Source organism: Anabrus simplex, chromosome 3, assembly GCF_040414725.1.
Source record: "Anabrus simplex isolate iqAnaSimp1 chromosome 3, ASM4041472v1, whole genome shotgun sequence".
Taxonomy (NCBI): Eukaryota; Metazoa; Arthropoda; class Insecta; order Orthoptera; family Tettigoniidae; genus Anabrus; species Anabrus simplex.
The window spans coordinates 147,391,238-147,411,081 of NC_090267.1; the positions used below are offsets into that span (position 1 = coordinate 147,391,238).

The 19,844-nt window shown below is 39.1% G+C and overlaps 1 protein-coding gene across 2 annotated transcripts in view; it reads right to left on the bottom strand.

Moving 5' to 3' along the window:
* Window positions 1-19,844, bottom strand: part of LOC136867125 (cathepsin O) — a 117,001-nt gene that overhangs the window by 53,770 nt on the left and 43,387 nt on the right. The gene's annotated exons all lie outside the window — the stretch shown is intronic.

Below are 19,844 nucleotides of genomic sequence, written 5' to 3' on the forward strand. Positions count from 1 at the left end.
CTTACAAACTTTTTCTGGCCAGTTTTCTGTAAACTCATTAAGTTCCAAACAATGACAAAAATGTTTATGTACTGGGTATGTTATTACTACGGATCTGAAAAAGCAGTGAATAAAATGCTTCATTATCGATGGAAAAGAAAATACTTAAAAGGTGGTTAAAAATGTGTGGTAAAAAAACAAGACAGGAAAGTGTAATGCAGCAAATAAAGTCATGAAATAATCTGAGATAATGCTGATCTTTAATGCATCACAAAGTAAAGTTTGCATAGGTCTAACAGCAATAACAAAACTAATGGTAATAGGTACACCCAAGAATTCTACAAAATTTACTTTGCTACAAATAATGATTCTGCTCAGAAATGAACACTTTTAGCATACAGCATATAGTGAGTTTACAAGAAACACAGATTAAGTCAGTTTCTGAGTTACTGTTTTCATACTACCCTATGTTCAATCTTCCATTCTATTAACTTGTGATATCCATTATATCAAACAAGACCATTTTGGTTACTGAACCTCCTAATTTTCATTTTCTTGCTAAATCTCAAGATACTACATTGCAGGGGTGGTAAACAGAGATGCAATTGGGAGCATTTAAAATAATAACATACATCATTGTAGACCGTTACGCCTTTCAACGTTCAGTCTGCAAGCCTTTGTGAATTTGCTTAACGTCGCCACAATCCTCTATTTGCAACTAATGCTGTGGCGTCATTTAGTTCTATACCTCTTATCTTTAAATTGTTAGAAAATGAGTCTAACCATCATCGTCTTGGTCTCCCTCTACTTCTCTTACCTTCCAGAACAGAGTCCATTATTAACCTAGGAAACCTATCCTCCTCCATTCACCTCACATGACTCCACCACAGCCGTTTTATGCGCACAGCTTCATCAAGTTAATTCCTAACTTAGCCTTTATCTCCTCATTACAAGTACCCTCCTGCCATTGTTCCCACCTGTTTGTGCCAGCAATCATCCTCGCTATTTTTATGTCTGTTACTTCTAACTTACGAATAATTTATCCTCAGTCCAGCCAACTTTCACTCCCGTAAAGCAAAGTTGGTCTGAAAACAGACCGATGTAAAGATAGTTTCGCCCAGGAGTGGACTTCCTTCTTAGAAGTTAGAAGTAACAGACATGAAAGCAGGGAGAATGATTGCTGGTACAAACAGGTGTGAACAATGGCAGGAGGGTACTCTGAATGAGAAGATAAAGGCTAAGTTAGGAATAAACTCGACGGATGAAGATGTACGCATAAACCAGCTTAGGTGGTGGGGTCATGTGAGGCAAATGGAGGATAGGTTACTTAAAAGAATAATGGACTCTGTTTTGGAGTGAAAGAAGCTGTGCTAAATGCCGTTGAATCTCTGTTCGAATCCCACAAAGATAAATCTGAATTGATATCTTCAATCAAAGTACTTCAGTTGTCTCACCAAACTGTTGCTAGGCGGGTTGAACAGATTTCTAATAATATGGAATCTCAATTACATCAGGATTTGAAATCGTGTGAACATTTTGCACTCTAGTTTGATGAAGGTGCTGATATGTCTGACACTGCTGAGTTGTATTTGCTAGAATGGTTTTTAATGATTTTACAGTAAAGGAAGAATTTGTCAAGCTATTGCCACTTCATGGACGTACTAGGGGAGAAGACGTATTTAATGCTTTCGTTATATTCAACAAAGAGAGTAACTTACCACTGTCAAAGCTTGTCACTAGAACAACAGAAGGAGCACCGTCTATACCTGGTAGAAATAATGGATTTCTTTCTCTTTGCACTAAGGATGAATCATTTCCAAAATTTCTTTATGCGCAAAGGTTTTAAAGTTCGATCATGTCAAGAAAATTGTAACTCATGTCGTGAATTATATAACATCGTCATCTACTCGTCACCGATTGTTCACAAATATTTTAAGTATGTCAGATTCGGAGTATGGTGACGTCATCCTTCATGCAGACGTAAGGTGGCTTACTAGGGGGAAAACACTAACGGTTTTGCTGCCTGTTGAATGAGATACGAGACTTTATGAAATCATCTCCTGAGAAATATCACGAACTTTATGATATACCTTGGCTAATCGAATTAACATTCTTGGCAGATATCACCTCAAAATTAAAAGAGTTAAATCTCGAATTGCAAGGAAAAGATCATAATATTTGAGTTATGATAAGTATTGTCAATGCATTTGAAAAGAAACTTAAGGTATGGATTGTCCATTTAAATAGAAATTCCCTTTCACATTTTCTAAATTTGGAATCTATGGCAGATACAGTAAATGGCGGCAAGCATGATTTTTTACCTCTTGCTAAACATTCAAAGTAATAAACTTCATTGTTAGGTTCCGTATTGAGTTAAGACTATGCTTAAAGTAAATACAAAATTTTAATATTTCACCTTCTCAATACTAAAAAATCATTTGATGTTTTACAAAAACATTACAATGATATTAATATGTACTAGTTTCGGTCCACTGTGGACCATCATCAGCCTAGCCAAATTACAACAGTAAAAGACATAGTGATAAAATAAAGTAAAATAATGTGGAGAAATGAGAGAGGATCTAGAAGAATGGGATGGTGGTGGAATGACAGACAAAAGTGAAAAACCGTATATGCGAATTATGATAAAAGTAACAGAAGTGTTCACATTGACAAGTAAAATCTTTGTGAAGTCACGTAAAAACTCTTGATGAGATAGTCTTTGGTTGACAGTTACTCCTGTGTTGCACAATTAAAATGTATAACTAAGTATATGCTTCTAGAAAGTTCTAGATGTGAGTTCCACTTTTGCGTAGAGGGAAGAGTTGTCCGATGAGACCAGCATAAGATTAAAAGTTGATAAACTTGGACATGTTCTATGGTGGAATGAAAAGCTTGCTGTGTTAAACAGAAGTAGTCTCAGTTCAATTGGAACCCCAATGAACCTGGGGAAAGAAGTTAGTATTAACGCGAGTAATCAAATAGAGAACGAGCAAGGCACCTGAAAATATAAACGATGACTCACCTTGAGCTGCGTGGAACAAACTTGCTGTACTGAATGCAACTTACAGAGTGAGCGTAGCGCGGAGTAGATCAGCGGGAGAGGGGGTAGGTGAATACGGAGGGGAGGAATGATGTAAGTGGTGGAAGGTGGGAGGGATGGAAAAGGTGGACGGGAGAGGAAGTGATGGTGTTTGTATTGGTGGGGGACCCTTAACTGACTTAAAGAAAGAGTTTTGAACGACCGATTTGTTTTTCTCTGTAACAAGTAATGAAAAGGTCAAATAAAATATTGGGTTTCTCAGTTATTTCGTTAAGATTGTAGTTGGCATTAAAGTATTGATCCAAATTGTTACCGAGTTTTTGTGGTAGTTATGCGTGAAAGAAGGTGCGGGGTGGTGAACAGGTCTCAAGCTACTAAAGTAAAATTAATTTAAAATTTAACAAGGTTATATTTTCTTTTTTAAAACAAAGAAATAACAAGCATGGCAGGTACAAAGTAGCAAGTCCAAAGGGTAGTTACAATATTTACAAGATTTGGGCTTCGCGCCCTGACTCCACAATGCTAGGGCAATCAGCCCAGTTTTACCCCAAACACAAGTTTCAACAGAGGGGCAGAAAACCCCATTCATGCCTAGGAGCCCTTGCTCCAAATTACACAGAAAAGCCTCCACGAGGCGTACAACACTCAATTTTCAAAAGAGCCACTCGCTCTCAAATTTAAGCCTCTCCCAGGCCACACCAAACTCCACCTTCAAGTTGTCCTCAACGGACCTAAACACAGGGGTAGAATACCCAATCTACTGAGGTCTATAAAATGAAAAGAAGGTTAATTAAATGACCTCTAAGGTAACAATTTGAGAGGAGGCGAACTTGCACTCCTAATACACTTTGATTAAGACCTACTTGGCACTAGGCCGTTAATACAAGGGCTAATCCCATACTAAAGAGGTGACTTAAGAAGAGAACAATTTGTTTTACGTTAACGAAGCATAGGTTGAGAAAAATAAGTTCACCTCAAAACAATATGAGTGGGAGCTCGAGAGGGTTAGCACTCTCTATCCCAGTATGTAGCTTTAAAAGAGAATATATGAAAGAGTAGTTACATTTAGGAAAAGGTTACATGGTGGAACGCTTAGAACCCGCCCCGAGAGTTAAACTGCTGAGCTAGCAAAGAAAGAAGTTATTAATCGGCCATTACCTTGTTGTTGACCGCTGCCGAGGAAAGAGGCGCTTCCCGCCTCCTGCTATGTACTTTATACACTGAAAGATGGAACAGAAGTGGCCCGGAGACCCAAAAATCAGCAGTTTAAATACTCTCGCGGAAGGTTCTAGGCGTTAGGGGAATGAGAACACCCTCCCACGAGGATTTTATTGGTTCATCAATAAACCCCCTACACAATACTAAGAAGAAACACATAATTGGTGGAAAATTAATTTAAGAAATTCGGGATAGGCTAGATTAAAAACAAGGGGAAAGAAGGGGTTAATATTGCCAACTTAACCAATGACTGAAAAAAATTTAGCAAAGAACAAACATTTGAAATAAAAATTTCTCCAACAAAATAGTTCTTTGACTTCGCACTAGGGTGCACTATTGTTGATCTTCAGTAGTGTCCTCTAGAAGAGAAAGTTCACACTTCTTACTTCAAGCAAAACAAAAACACATCAAAAATGACACAGTTCAAAAACTCAAAATTTTCCACGTGGTGACATCTTCTGAGAAGGTAGCGAATTAATAGCGTATATAAAGTTCAGACTTCCTCCAGCAGAGGAGTTTCAACTGGCGCAAATTTTAAATTAGCGGCGTGGAGGTGTACCGCCCGGTACAGACCTCCCCCCCCAAAAGTACCTCCAGGGGTGACACATGAAATCTGTTTGAAACAAGGTCCAAGTTATGCTGTGGATATGAAGATTGATTGCAGAAGCATTTATAAGATTTCTTAATTTGGTTTGATTCAGTTTCATAATTTTGTTGTTGCAGGTGAAGTAAAGTCTTTATATTTGTAGAAGTTGAATTTCTGAAGATAAACTTTTAATACTTAGAGGTGAAGAAAAATTTTGCAATTGCCGCCAAATATTGCTGTTGAATTCCCAAGTGTAGTCATTGCTTATCGTAACTGTCCATGTAGTTGATATTGATTAAGTTGAATGGCCAGACCGGCCGTTGCAGCTTGCGTCCAAAAGGAGGCCGCTCGGACCCCTCAAGTACCCTGAGATACCGCTCGCCCGCACTATGAGGGGAGCAGAGGTGTAGAAACACGCCGCGCCCGCGGTGAACATATACAGGCTGCGGGCAAGTAGCAGGTCGTGCGCCGCGCATCAGCCTTGGCCGGGAGAAGAGCTCCGGCTCGCCGTGCACCAGACGTCCTCGCTGGAGAAGAGGGGGCCCGTCCTCTGCCCCAGTTGCTGCACGGCGCCGCGCGGCTGCGGGGGCACTGAAACATTAAAGCTAGGCGGCAGAATTGTGTTGGACCATCATCTTTTTGAGGGCACAGGCTTGGTGAAGAGGTTGAGGGGTCAGCGGCGTGCAGATGTCCATGGCATTTAATATAATCCAGCCACAGTGTGTATTGGAGCAGGAGACGGGAGCGTGGTAATGGCCGAGGCAAGGACAGGATGGCAGTTTAACAAATCGGGCGAGGTTTCACACAAATGCTTACATATAAAACAAAATATTATAGAAGGGGCAGAATGCCTAGAAATTGAAAACTCAAAAAAAATATAACCTTCATATCCCCTTTCACAATAATATGAAGCAAGTTAACACAGAAATTACACCGGTTTCACCTGTGACAGGTGAACCCTAAATATCCTCTCGGTGGCTGGATTGCTTACTAACAACGTAACTGGCGTAAGAAAATCGAGAATGATACAAGGCCCATGAAATCTGGGGGCAAGCTTGCCCGCGGGAACAAAGTTCTTGACCATCACCTGGTCACCTACATTCAAAGTGGTGGGTCTCCGTCCACGATCATACCTTTCCCTAACCTTTTCATGAGATACCTTAAGATTGGCTTTAGCCTTCTTCCAAAGATCTTTAATATTATCCGGATCTATTGTCTCGGGTAGAATGTCACTCAGAGACCAGAGGTTAGAGAGCAGCGTGTTGGGAACAAATTTGAACATCAAAGAAGCTGGAGTAAATTTATGTGATTCATGAACCGCCGAATTCAAAGCAAAAGCTAACCAATGCAGGGACGTGTCCCACCTGGAATGATCTTCATGATGATAGGCAATAAGTGCGGACCTGAGATTACGATTAACCCGTTCAGCCAGAGATGGTTGAGGGTAATAAGCAGAAGTAGTTACATGAGAGATGGATAAGTCAAAACAGAATTTACGAAAAAGATTTGATGTAAACGCCTTAGCATTATCGGACACAATATATTGGCACGGACCAAAAGAAGCAAAAATAGAATTTAGGCAAGTAATGGTGGACTGAGCGGTAGCCAGCTTAGTCGGAAATAACCAAGAAAATCTGGTAAAACCATCTACGCATACGAAGATGAACTTGTTAGCATTACCCTTTGACTGGGGGAAGGGTCCTACATAATCAATGTACAGGCGTTCCATGGGGCGCGACGCTTGATGGGAAGACAAAAGGCCTACCTTGGTGAACATGGTTGGTTTACTAATCAAACAGGATTTACAAGCCTTTACTAGTTCACGGATTTCACCATCCATACCTTTCCAGATGAACATTTCACGAATCTTTTCACGGGTTTTAAAGATTCCAAGATGCCCTCCTAATGGGGTCTCATGATAATATTTGACGATCATAGGCACGAGAACAGCTGGAACGACAACCTTCATCATCTTGTCATGCCTCGATGGGCAACATAAAACACCATTCCTCAGAACATAAGGGACAACATGTTCCCCAGAAGAAAGGGTTTCCATTATCGGAGCCAGCGTCGGATCTTCACGCTGGTATTTCTCGATATCCCTAAAGAGCATGGGGGCATCAGTTAAGATGGCATTAACATCAAATAGTGTGGACTCGGGAGGTGATGAACGGTCGACCGGTTCATGGTTCTCAACGTCGTTTGAAAACATACGACTGAGTCCATCAGCAACAACATTTTCGGTACCTCTGATATGCCTGACATCGAATTGGAAGGCAGAAATACGAATGGCCCAGCGGGCTATACGACCAGTACGACGCGGCCTACCTAAGACCCAGCTTAAGGCTTGATTATCTGTCTCCAGGTCGAATTTAACATGTTCCAGATAGAGACGGAACTTCTCTAAGGCGAATAAGACTGCCAAACTTTCGAGCTCATATATGGAATACTTGGCTTCTTGAGCCGACAAAGTCCTAGATGCATAGGCAATGGGTCGCCTCCCTAGTTCAGTCTCTTGAAGAAGGACTGCCGCTACTGCTGACGACGACGCGTCGGTTTGGACGATGAATTTCTTCGAGAAATCAGGCATAGCAAGTACAGGGGCATTACAAAGAGCTAATTTAAGGTCTTCGAAAGCGGCTTGTTGAGAAGGTCCCCACTCAAATTTGATGCCTTTCCTACGAAGAAGGTTTAAGGGCGCCGCTCTATTAGCGAAGTTAGGAATAAACTTCCTGAAGAAATTCACCATACCAATGAACCTGGCGATACCTTTAATGTCCTTGGGAGGTTTAAAATCACGGATGGCCTGTGTTCTAGAATGATCGACGGCTACACCATCAGGTGACACAATATGCCCTAGGAAAGACATAGAGGGCTTAGCGAAGGCAACCTTGGACAACTTAACAGTTAACCCAGCCTTACGAAGGCGATCGAGAACTTCTCGCAGATGATCTAGATGCTCTTCAAAAGTCTCTGAAAATACGACTACATCATCCAAGTAGTGATATAAGTACTCAAATTTGATGTCGGAGAAGACCCTATCTAGTAGCCTAGTGAGTACAGCTGCTCCCGTGGGGAGCCTGAAAGGCACGCGGTTGTATTCGTGTAAGTTCCAGTCCGTGGCAAACGCTGTAAGATGTTTAGACTCTTCGGCAAGGGGAATTTGATTGTAGGCCTGATTCAAGTCCAAGATAGTAAAGAACTTGGCCTTACGAAACCATGAAAAACAAGAATGAAGGTCGGGAAGGGGCACAGATTGTAACACCACCTTCCGATTGAGAGCCCTATAATCAATGACAGGCCTGAAGCCTCCTTGGGGTTTCGGAACTAGAAAAATAGGCGAAGAATACGCCGACTTAGAGGGCCTAATAATACCATCTTTCAACATCTGATCGATAATTTCTTTCAGAGCCTTCATTTTAGGTGGAGATAGCCTATACGGTGGAAAACGGACAGGAATCGAATCCGTGACCTCAGGTCAGTAACACCAAGAGTATCAGAAAACACCTCTGGAAACGACTGACACAGCTTACGAATACTATCAGCCTGCTCCTCAGGTAGATGTCTAAGATCTAACAACATCTCATCCTGGGTAGGCGAAATAGAAGAACATGATGCAGAATTACACTTTAATAAAGGGATGTTACAATTAGAGGCAAATTTGAAAGTGCAAGACCTACTCTGAAGGTCGAGCACAAGACCAGTGTGAAAAATAAAGTCCGCTCCCAATATAATGGGGCAAGACAAGAGCTTGGCCACAAACAATTTAACTTTCCATGTGAATTTAAAAATACGAATTTTGACCAATAAGGAACCTAGAATTTCTAATGGGGATGAATTAGCCGAAACATATTGAACAGGAGATGAGACAGTCAGGGAGTTTACAAACAGACTTCAATTTAGAATACCATTCAGCCGAAATAATCGAACAAACACTGCCTGAATCTAAGAGAGCTGTTATAGGCTCGTTATTTAACTCAATCTTAAGAAAAGGAACCGGTGCGGGGGAATCCGCCGCAATCCTAAGACACTCTTTGGGACCTTCAAAAGATAAATTTGAAAATTGCTCGTTCCCTGAATTTACAACCTGTTTACTAGGGGCTGAGTCTCGAGAAGATGGATTAGTCGACTCAGCCGAAGCCACTAGTCACTTTTTATTATTGGCATAGGTAGAATTTGCACCAGAAGTTGAGCAGGAGGGGGTGCTAATCGAGTTTGGGCAATTCTTGGCGATATGTGAGAAAGCCCCACATTTAAAACAGCCTTGTGCTGAACCAGCTCCATTATTTGCCCTACTAGTTTTGACCAATGGACATTTATTGCGAAGATGGTCAGGCGACCCGCAAGCATAACATTTACGGGGTGTGACTGGTCGGCGAGGTGGAGGCCGAGTATTACTAAACGAAGGAGGGGGTTCTTTTGCCACACGCAAAGAATCGGCATACCTAACTCCTTCCGCTGAGACGGCCAACGCTTCAAGTTCAGAGAAAGTTTGAGGGCACGCCGCGAAACACAAGTATGACCTATAAGATGGTGAAATGCCTTCTACAATAGCCTGTACAATCTGATCTTCAGGAAAATGAAGGGCAAACACCCTAGTATAAAACTGAATGTCTTGTATGAAATCAGCCAAGTTCTCATCCAAGCGCTGTACACGATAATAGTACTTCTGAATCAGAGATGACCTCGCGCGGGCGGGAATAAAATTTGCAAGCAAGTGTGCATGAAAATCTTCAATAGATGACTGTTCGGCTATGGCTCTTAATATTTTGTCAGAAAGAATACCAATTGCATAAGGATAGATGATTTGCAAAATTTGACATGGAGAAAGAGAAAACACAAGGGCATGATCCTGAAATTCAACCAGAAATCTTAAAAATGAAATTACTTCACTGGTGGTATTAACCGAAAACTTAGAGATACCTCTGAGCAACATTGCCAATGGATGAGGCAAGCTGCTAAACCCGGGTGACATAGTAGGTAAAGATTTCAATGGCAAGGTAGTTAATTCAGAACGGCTGTTACTCAACGATGCACGGCGTTCAGACTCGTCCAATGGGGCAGAAGTTGTTTGAGCAGCAACGGTTATCCTATTGACTTCTCCCTTATGAGGCTCTTCCTCGCTACCTACATTCACCGTGACGGGTTGATCAGTTTTGGGAGGAACCTCCCCAGTTAACAATTGAGTGACCTTGCTAGATAATTCAGACATATTTTCAAGCAGCGTACTAGCTTCCTTCTTCTGAACGTCATTCAACTTCAGAGACAACAGATCATTAACTCTATTTGAAAAGTGATATAGCCTAGCTTGCACACGCTTAATTTGATTAGGAGAAGGATCATTTTCATCAAAAAAACTAACTACAGAAGCTAGCCCAGTAATATTCTCCGTGATCGTGGAAAGAGAGTCGTCAATTTCTTTCTCTCCCAAATTGGGGATGGAAATGGGCAAATCTAGGGACTCTCTAAGCTTGTTTGTGTCTACTGCAACCGTGCCTCCAGATTGTACATTTCTAATAGTCAATTCATACATCAACTCCTCCTTGCGCAAATAGTTAAGATGGAGAACATTGCGAGGGCCGGGCATGGTGACAGAACAATTTTGAAAAACTCAAAAAATTCCAGCAACTGGGAAAATAGTTAGAGTTCGGAACAAAACAATGTTTAGCCGTCAAAAGGGGCTAAATTGAGACCCATTCAACCACGCTCTGCTACCACTTGTTACCGAGTTTTTGTGGTAGTTATGCGTGAAAGAAGGTGCGGGGTGGTGAACAGGTCTCAAGCTACTAAAGTAAAATTAATTTAAAATTTAACAAGGTTATATTTTCTTTTTTAAAACAAAGAAATAACAAGCATGGCAGGTACAAAGTAGCAAGTCCAAAGGGTAGTTACAATATTTACAAGATTTGGGCTTCGCGCCCTGACTCCACAATGCTAGGGCAATCAGCCCAGTTTTACCCCAAACACAAGTTTCAACAGAGGGGCAGAAAACCCCATTCATGCCTAGGAGCCCTTGCTCCAAATTACACAGAAAAGCCTCCACGAGGCGTACAACACTCAATTTTCAAAAGAGCCACTCGCTCTCAAATTTAAGCCTCTCCCAGGCCACACCAAACTCCACCTTCAAGCTGTCCTCAACGGACCTAAACACAGGGGTAGAATACCCAATCTACTGAGGTCTATAAAATGAAAAGAAGGTTAATTAAATGACCTCTAAGGTAACAATTTGAGAGGAGGCGAACTTGCACTCCTAATACACTTTGATTAAGACCTACTTGGCACTAGGCCGTTAATACAAGGGCTAATCCCATACTAAAGAGGTGACTTAAGAAGAGAACAATTTGTTTTACGTTAACGAAGCATAGGTTGAGAAAAATAAGTTCACCTCAAAACAATATGAGTGGGAGCTCGAGAGGGTTAGCACTCTCTATCCCAGTATGTAGCTTTAAAAGAGAATATATGAAAGAGTAGTTACATTTAGGAAAAGGTTACATGGTGGAATGCTTAGAACCCGCCCCGAGAGTTAAACTGCTGAGCTAGCAAAGAAAGAAGTTATTAATCGGCCATTACCTTGTTGTTGACCGCTGCCGAGGAAAGAGGCGCTTCCCGCCTCCTGCTATGTACTTTATACACTGAAAGATGGAACAGAAGTGGCCCGGAGACCCAAAAATCAGCAGTTTAAATACTCTCGCGGAAGGTTCTAGGCGTTAGGGGAATGAGAACACCCTCCCACGAGGATTTTATTGGTTCATCAATAAACCCCCTACACAATACTAAGAAGAAACACATAATTGGTGGAAAATTAATTTAAGAAATTCGGGATAGGCTAGATTAAAAACAAGGGGAAAGAAGGGGTTAATATTGCCAACTTAACCAATGACTGAAAAAAATTTAGCAAAGAACAAACATCTGAAATAAAAATTTCTCCAACAAAATAGTTCTTTGACTTCGCACTAGGGTGCACTATTGTTGATCTTCAGTAGTGTCCTCTACAAGAGAAAGTTCACACTTCTTACTTCAAGCAAAACAAAAACACATCAAAAATGACACAGTTCAAAAACTCAAAATTTTCCACGTGGTGACATCTTCTGAGAAGGTAGCGAATTAATAGCGTATATAAAGTTCAGACTTCCTCCAGCAGAGGAGTTTCAACTGGCGCAAATTTTAAATTAGCGGCGTGGAGGTGTACCGCCCGGTACACAAATGAATGTAAAAGTTCTCAATTATATAGAGTAGAGGTCCTTTCTTAGCTATTTCGAGAATGTCCATGTCCGTTTCAATATTCGTGAATTTGTGGTTATAGTCGACCATGTGTTGGCCGACAGCTGAGAATTTGTTATATCTCACTGCATTGAAAAGTTCCAAATATCTAATGTTGAAGCTCCTGCCGGTTTGCCCCACATAAGAAATATTAGAACATGTATTACATTTAATCCTGTAGACGCCTGACTGTGTACCTATTTATTTTATTAATATGTGATGTGTTATGTAAGATTTGTGTGTTGATGTTGTTGGTTTTAAAGGTTATTTTCATACCCTTTTTCTTTAAAACATTGGTGATCTTGTGAATTCCATTGACGTAAGTGAAGATGGAAAAAGAGTCATGTTTAGGTGGTTCTTTTTTAAGGGTGGTGTTAGGGCGAAATTTATGTTTGTTAATGATATTTTTTATGAAATGGCTATTGAAGCCATTGAATCTGGCAATGTAGCGGATAGTATTCAATTCGGTATGAAGATCTTTTTTATTCATAGGAACGTTGAATGCTCTATGTACAAGACTGTTATAGGTTGCTTTTTGTGGGGGAGGGGGTGAGCTGAATCTTGTCGGATTGTGACAGCCGATTGGGTGGGCTTTCTGTAGATCTTGTAGGTTAAAGATTCCTGTTGTCTAGTGATGGTAAGATCCAGAAAATTGATTTTTTGATCTACTTCTGACTCTAATGTGAATTTAATATGAGGATCGATGTTACTAAGTGTTTGAAGTGTGGTGTGAGCATCTTCCAAATTCTCGTTAATAACTACTAGGACATCGTCGACATACCTAGTCCAAAGGAGGATATTGTCGAATTTATTGTTGATTTTAGTATTCTCGAGAAAGTCCAAATATATTTCTGCGAGAATGCCTGATGCAGGTGAACCCATTGCCAGACCGTTTTGTTGATAGATGGTACCATTAAACGTAAAAAAGTTGTTTACGACTAATTTGAACAATGTAATGAAATCTTGAATTTCCAATTTACTCAAATGACTTTTTGTGTAAGTTACTTTTGATGATGGGAATTAATTTAGAAATTGGAATGCTTGGGTACATGTTTACGATATCAAAGGAGTGAAGTGAGTAGTGAGGTTGCATGTTAAATTTATTAAGTTAGTCTATTAATTCAAAGGTATTTCTAACTGATTTACTGGATGAAAAACTGTAATTTTTGCTTAGAAACTTTTGAATAAATTGTGCAGTTTTATGCAAAGGGCTAGGTCTGAAATTGATGATTGGACGAATGGGAGCACCTGCCTTATGAATTTTTGGAAGAGCTCTAACCGTAGGAAGCTCAGGGTTCACACTTATAAGCTGGCTTTTTTCATGTTCAGTGAGTAGGAAGGAGGAGTTTTTTAAGGTTTGTTTAAGGAGTCTTTGGACTTTTTGTGTGGGGTCTTTTTTAATTATGGAAAAGGAACTATCTTTAAAGAAGTCTGATGTTTTACTGATATATTCATTCTTATCGATGATTACGGTCGTGTTGCCTTTATCGGCCTTGGTCACAATTAGGTCGTTGTCCTTAATTTTTTTATTTAGGGTGTGCAGGAACTTCAAATCGGTTTGTACATTCCTATTATTAGAATTGGCAGGAAAATTAGGTGAATTATTGCGAAAAAGGATGTTAAGTTTCTTTTTGATGTCATATCTTAATTCATCTTGTGTGTCTAAAGGCGTTTTAGAGATAGCTAATTCCGATTCTGTTATCATTGTAATAATTGAATTGGTTGTGTTGAAATCGGGCCAGTTATGTTTCGGTCCTTTGGCTAAAATTCCTTCTTCATTTGGATTTAGGGGAGTATTGGATAGGTTGATTACGGGTGGATGAAAATTGTTACGATTGTCTGCTGGTCTACTATTGCGTCTAATTTGATAATCTCGTGATTTGGATCTCTTTAATTTCTCCAATTTATTATCCAAAGTATGTTGTTTCTTGGTTAAGTCTATAAATAATTTATCTTCAACTGATTGGAAGAAGATTGTCCAATGCGGTTTTTCACTTTTGTCTGTCATTCCACCACCATCCCATCCTTCTAGATCCTCTCTCATTTCTCCACATTTTACTTTATTTTATCACTATGTCTTTTACTGTTGTAATTTGGCTAGGCTGATGATGGTCCACAGTGGACCGAAACTAGTACCTATTAATATCATTGTAAAGTTTTTGTAAAACATCAAATGATTTTTTAGTATTGAGAAGGTGGAATATTAAAATTTCGTATTTACTTTAAGCATCTTGCTAAACATCTTGAAACTCTTGGGTCCGAATTTGGTAGCAGATTTAGCCAGTTTTCAATGCTTGAACCAGTGATCATGTTTGTCAATAATCCCTTCGCTTCTATTGACGTTTGTGAGCTTGGGGGGAGGGTGTGTGAAATATTCGAAAATTATAATCCTGAAGAATTAGAAATGGAAATTTTAAGCCTTCAGTCAGACCTTTCTTTGAAATCCTCCTGGACTCTGATGAACGGTAAAAAATATCCCATTACCCGCAGTGTTGCTCTGAAGATGCAATCTTGTTTTGGTTCAACCTATCTTTGTGAAGTCGCGTTTTCGACTATGAACATAATAAAAAACAAAAACAAATACCGATCCTGCCTGACAGACTCTCACGTGGATGACGCGTTAAGAGCAGCCTGTTCCAGTTACACAGACTTTCCTCAACTTGCAGCGAGCATGCTGTACCAGATTTATCATTAATTATGAGTGTAAATATATTTTCATATAATTTTTAATATTATTATATATTCGTTGCAGTACTGATAACAGTAGTCGAATTAGTGGAATCGTACCTGGCCCCCGCATACCCTTAGTTATAATGAGAATGTGCTCGTGCAGAAACGAATGTTGGACAGCCCTGGTCTAAGTTATAAACAATTTTATTCACCCTGGATGAAATGGTAGTTTAGGGTAAGGCGCCTAAAATTTAATTTTTAAATATGTTATCAGTCCAATCGAAAAGTACTACATAACAAAGTTATAGAGAATGCAATTTCTGATCATTATGTTTTATTCAGTTTTACAGTACCGACTATATATATATAGCACTAAAAATGGTCCAATAATACTACCCTGTGTGACACCTCTCTTAATCATTACAGGATCAGATAACACTTCACCTACTCTAATTCTCTGGGTTTAATTTTCTAGAAATTTAAGTCACCTATTCAACAGCCCTTTTGTCTAGTACAATAGCCCTCATTTTTATCAGTAATCTTCCATGTTGTACCCATTCAAAAGCCTTGGATAGGCCAATAGCGACACCTGAATCTAAAGTATCTGCTAATCTGCCAATCTTACTGGAATCCTGCAAGATGAGCTTCACGAGAATGATCTTTCCTAAACATGAAATATGAAACCAGTTAGTAATTTTGCAAATGTGCCTAATATAATCAGAAAAAATGCTTCCCAGAGTTTACAAACAACGTATGTCATGGTGGCTGGTCTGTAATTATCTGTTTTATGTTTGTCACCCTTTCCCTTGTACAATGATGGTACTATTACAATTCTCCATCATTTGGTATCACACCTTCATGCAAACAGTAATCAACTAAGTATTTCAGATACGACACTATATCCCAACCTATAGCCTTAAATATATCCCCAGAATTCTTATAACCCCAGATGCCTTTCTAGCTTTCAACTTTTGTATCTTTTTGTAGATGTGTATCATCATATGTAAATTTCAGTAATTTGCCAGTATTAGACTCCTCTATCTGGAAAGTAACTTTATACCCAAATTCCTTTACCTACTGTTGACAGAATATTTCTGCCTTCTGTAAGTCCTCACATATACAGTCTCCTTGTTCATTAATGATCTTTAGAATACCCTTCCCGGAACCTGTTTCTGCCTATAACTTGTCCTGACTGACTGACTGATTCATTCATCATCGCCGAGCCAAAACTACTGGACATAAAGTAATGAAATTTTGGGGATATATTCATATTAAGATGTAGGTGCTCGCTATGAGAGAAGTTTTGGATATTCCATTGCTAAGGGGGTGAAAAGGGGGCTGAAATTTTAAAATCAAAAAAAATCAAATCAAAATCTCTTTATTTGCAAATGAGGTGTCTACCTCGGTGGCAAATGGTACACTAAAATACATTATTGTCAAGCACTAAATATTAAATTAACAAGAGAAGAAAATTTTTCCTATAATACAATATTATACAATTTACGCTAACAATGTTTTCTATTAAACACACAGCTCATCCTTAATAAATTTATATTGTTTACAAAATTCTACTTATAATATATCCTGTCCTACTTACAAATATAGTCAACTGATATACAGTATGTGGAATTACTTCAAATGATACTATACAACTGGTATAACATTAATATTTACATTGCATTTATTTATTTACTTTTTTTTTTTTTTTTTACCCGTTCTGGATCCTAAGTAGCATAACGACCTGCTGCGTCTTAACCAGAGCCCCTTTTGCCACCACTTTTCAGAGTTCCTGAAGGGCCTTCACAGCTACCGTAGCGGTCCCAGGGCCCTCGAAGTCCCCACTGTACTTCACCCCTACAGGCAGTCCCCTACTTTGGCTGTCCAAACTCCTTAGACCAGGGGATGGAAATAATTTATTCACACACATTTTTTTTATATACAATAACCTGCACTGGTCGAATGCCCTCTAACATTTCATTTATTTTCTCTGTTGCTGTTTATTCTCTTCTTGAATATCTGTACAGATTTTGGAAAAGGATCAAACACTACCCCTGGTAAACTGTTCCACTCCTTCACACCCTTACCAATGAATGAAAATTTACCCCAATCGCTTCTGCTAAAATTCCTTCTAATTTTATATTTGTGGTCAGTCCTGCCGATATAATTATTTTCCAACTGAAGCCTCTCACGGATATCTCCCCATGCTTCTTCTCCTGTATAGGCTCTATATAATCCTGTAAGTCTAGTTTTCTCCCTTCTCTTACTTAAAGTTTCCCACCCAAGTTCCTTTAACATTTCTGATACACTACTCTTTCTCCTGAAATCCCCTGTTACAAATCTTGCTGCTTTCCTCTGCACACTATCTATTTCTTTTATTAGGTATTCTTGGTGAGGATCCCAAACACTGTTTGCATATTCTAATAATGGACGAACCATACTCAAGTAACTTTTTTCTTTTAATTCTTTGTTGCATCCTTTAAGTAGCCTCATTATGACATGTAATGATCTGTATGCTTTCCCAACAATGTCATCAATATGACCCTTCCAGTGCAAATTACATTCAAATCTCACACCTAAGTATTTGCACTTGCCATTTTTGGGATAACTACCTCATCCAAAGTATATTCAAATTCAGTTTTAAAACTCCTGTTTGTAAAAGTTGTAACAGTTGATTTGCCTCCATTAACCTTCATATTATTTTCTTCAACCCATTGTTGGATACTTTCAAGGTCCCTTTGTAATTCTGAACAATCCTCAATGTTGTTTATTTCTCTATAAACAATTATGTCATCTGCATATAATCTTATTTTTGATGTTATATTGTTCCCTAAATCATTTGCGTATATTAAGAAAAGTAACGGACCGATTATACTACCCTGTGCAATTCCCTTCCAAACTTTCTCTTCCTGAGATACATTATTTCCTACTTTGACTTTCTGAACCCTTGAATTTAGAAATGCTTTTATCCAACGTGTAACCCTTACGTCCAATCCTATTCCCTCCAATTTCTTTAATAATATTCCATGTTCCACTCTATCAAAGGCTTTGGAAAGATCTATGGCTATGCAATCTAACTGGCCTCCTGAATCCAACTGATCTGATATGTCCTGCTGAAATCCCACCAGTTGTGCCTCACAAGAAAATTTCTTTCTAAATCCATACTGGCTCCTCATGAACCAATTTTTATCATCACATATCCCTCTGATGTACTTCGATATTAAACTCTCCAGAATTTTACAAACTATACTGGTCAGGCTGATTGGTCTGTAGTTCTCTGGTTTCCTTTTATCACCCTTTCCTTTATAAATTGGTATTATTATAGATTCCTTCCATTCCTTTGGTATTACACTATTATTTATGACATAGTCAAAGAGAAATTTTAAATAAGGCACTATGTACCACCCCATTGTCTTTAATACCTCCCCAGTAATTTGATCACTCCCTGCTGCTTTTCCTTGCTGAAGCAGTTGGATTTCTCTGAAAATATCTTCGTTTGTGAATGAGAAGCTTCTTGTTTCCCTCTGTCTCTCTCCCTCTCTATCTTCTGTTTCGGTTTCCAACTCTTGACAATCATCTACTGAATCTCTAAATTCCCTACTAAAGAGGTTTGCTTTCTCAGTATCTGTTAAATAGTGTTCACCCCCTTCTCCCACCATTGTAGGAATTTGGATTCCTTTTCCTTTTTGATTCCTGATATATGAATACAGCTTTTTCCATTTCCCTTTGTGGTCATTACCCTCTTGAAGTATGCCATTCATATAATTCTCTTTTGCTTCCTTTTTCACTCTATTCAGTTCCCTCATTAGCTGTTTTCTAGTTTCTCTACTCTCCCTACCCTCTTTGATTTTCCTGTTTACTATTCTACATTTTCTTTTTAATTTTCTTATTTCCCTTGTATAATAAACAGGGTCTGAGGTCATTTTACCCTTCTTAACAGGTACAGATCTCTTCTCTCCTTCCCAAATAATTCCTTTAAATTTAGCCCAAAGTGTATCCACGTTACTCCCTTCACTTATCCAACAACTGAATTGTGAGTTAAGGTAAGTCCCAAATTCATCAACTTTAGTTTTTCTGTACAATTTCTTGTCTTGTGTAACCCTCTTATTAAGCCTTTTTGGTACGAGTCCTACATCCATTATTACAGCCTTATGGTCTCCTATTCCTTCAATTACCTCAGTTTTATCAACAATTTCCCATGGTTTAACCAAGAATACATCTAGTAAGTTATTGAGACGAGTCGGTTCTTGTACTACTTGTGTAAATCCTCCCTCCCAAATTAACTTATTTGCCAGTTTCTGTTCATGGGCTTCACTTGCAGCTCCTTTCCATTCAACTTCAGGCAAATTTAGATCTCCCCCAATTATTACCATATCATTATTATTGTTTTTACAAGTATAATCTATTATTTTTTCAAAGATTTCCATGTCTCTTTCCTCTCTTCCAGGCCTGTATGTTCCTATAATTCCCACCTCCTTCATATTATCACAAACTAATTTTATCCCTAATATTCCATCCCTTTCATCGGTAAACCATTCATGTGAACAGTAAGTTTCCTTCACCAGAATAAACACCCCCCCTCCCTTTTTATCTCCTCGGTCTCTACGATAGACTGTGTACCCTTCTGGAAATACTTCTCTATTACCCACCCCTTCTTTCAACCACGATTCCACTCCTATCACCACATCAGTCTCATAAGATTCCATCAATGTACCGAATTTTAATTGTTTATTTACTACACTTTGACAGTTTACCAAGAGCAATCTCAGACCCCCTTCCTCCCTAAAACTTGACTGTTGCAATTGGGTAACTTGAAATTCCTTACTATCCTGAGTTTCTTTTTCTAGTTGACTGAGCCAGCTTGAAGGATAGCTGGCTCTTTCTGCTAGTTTTCCTGGTCAGTATTATAACTCAAGGGAGTTGCCTGTTTTACAGTACATATCTTAAGATTAATAAAATCTAGAACAATATTTCCTATCTTTCGTTTACCTGAATTGTTTAGATGGAGGCCATGTTTTGTATAACAGTATCTCTCAAAACTGCTGCATTCAATAACCTGAGTATTCCGAAAATGTTTACAAATTTTAACAA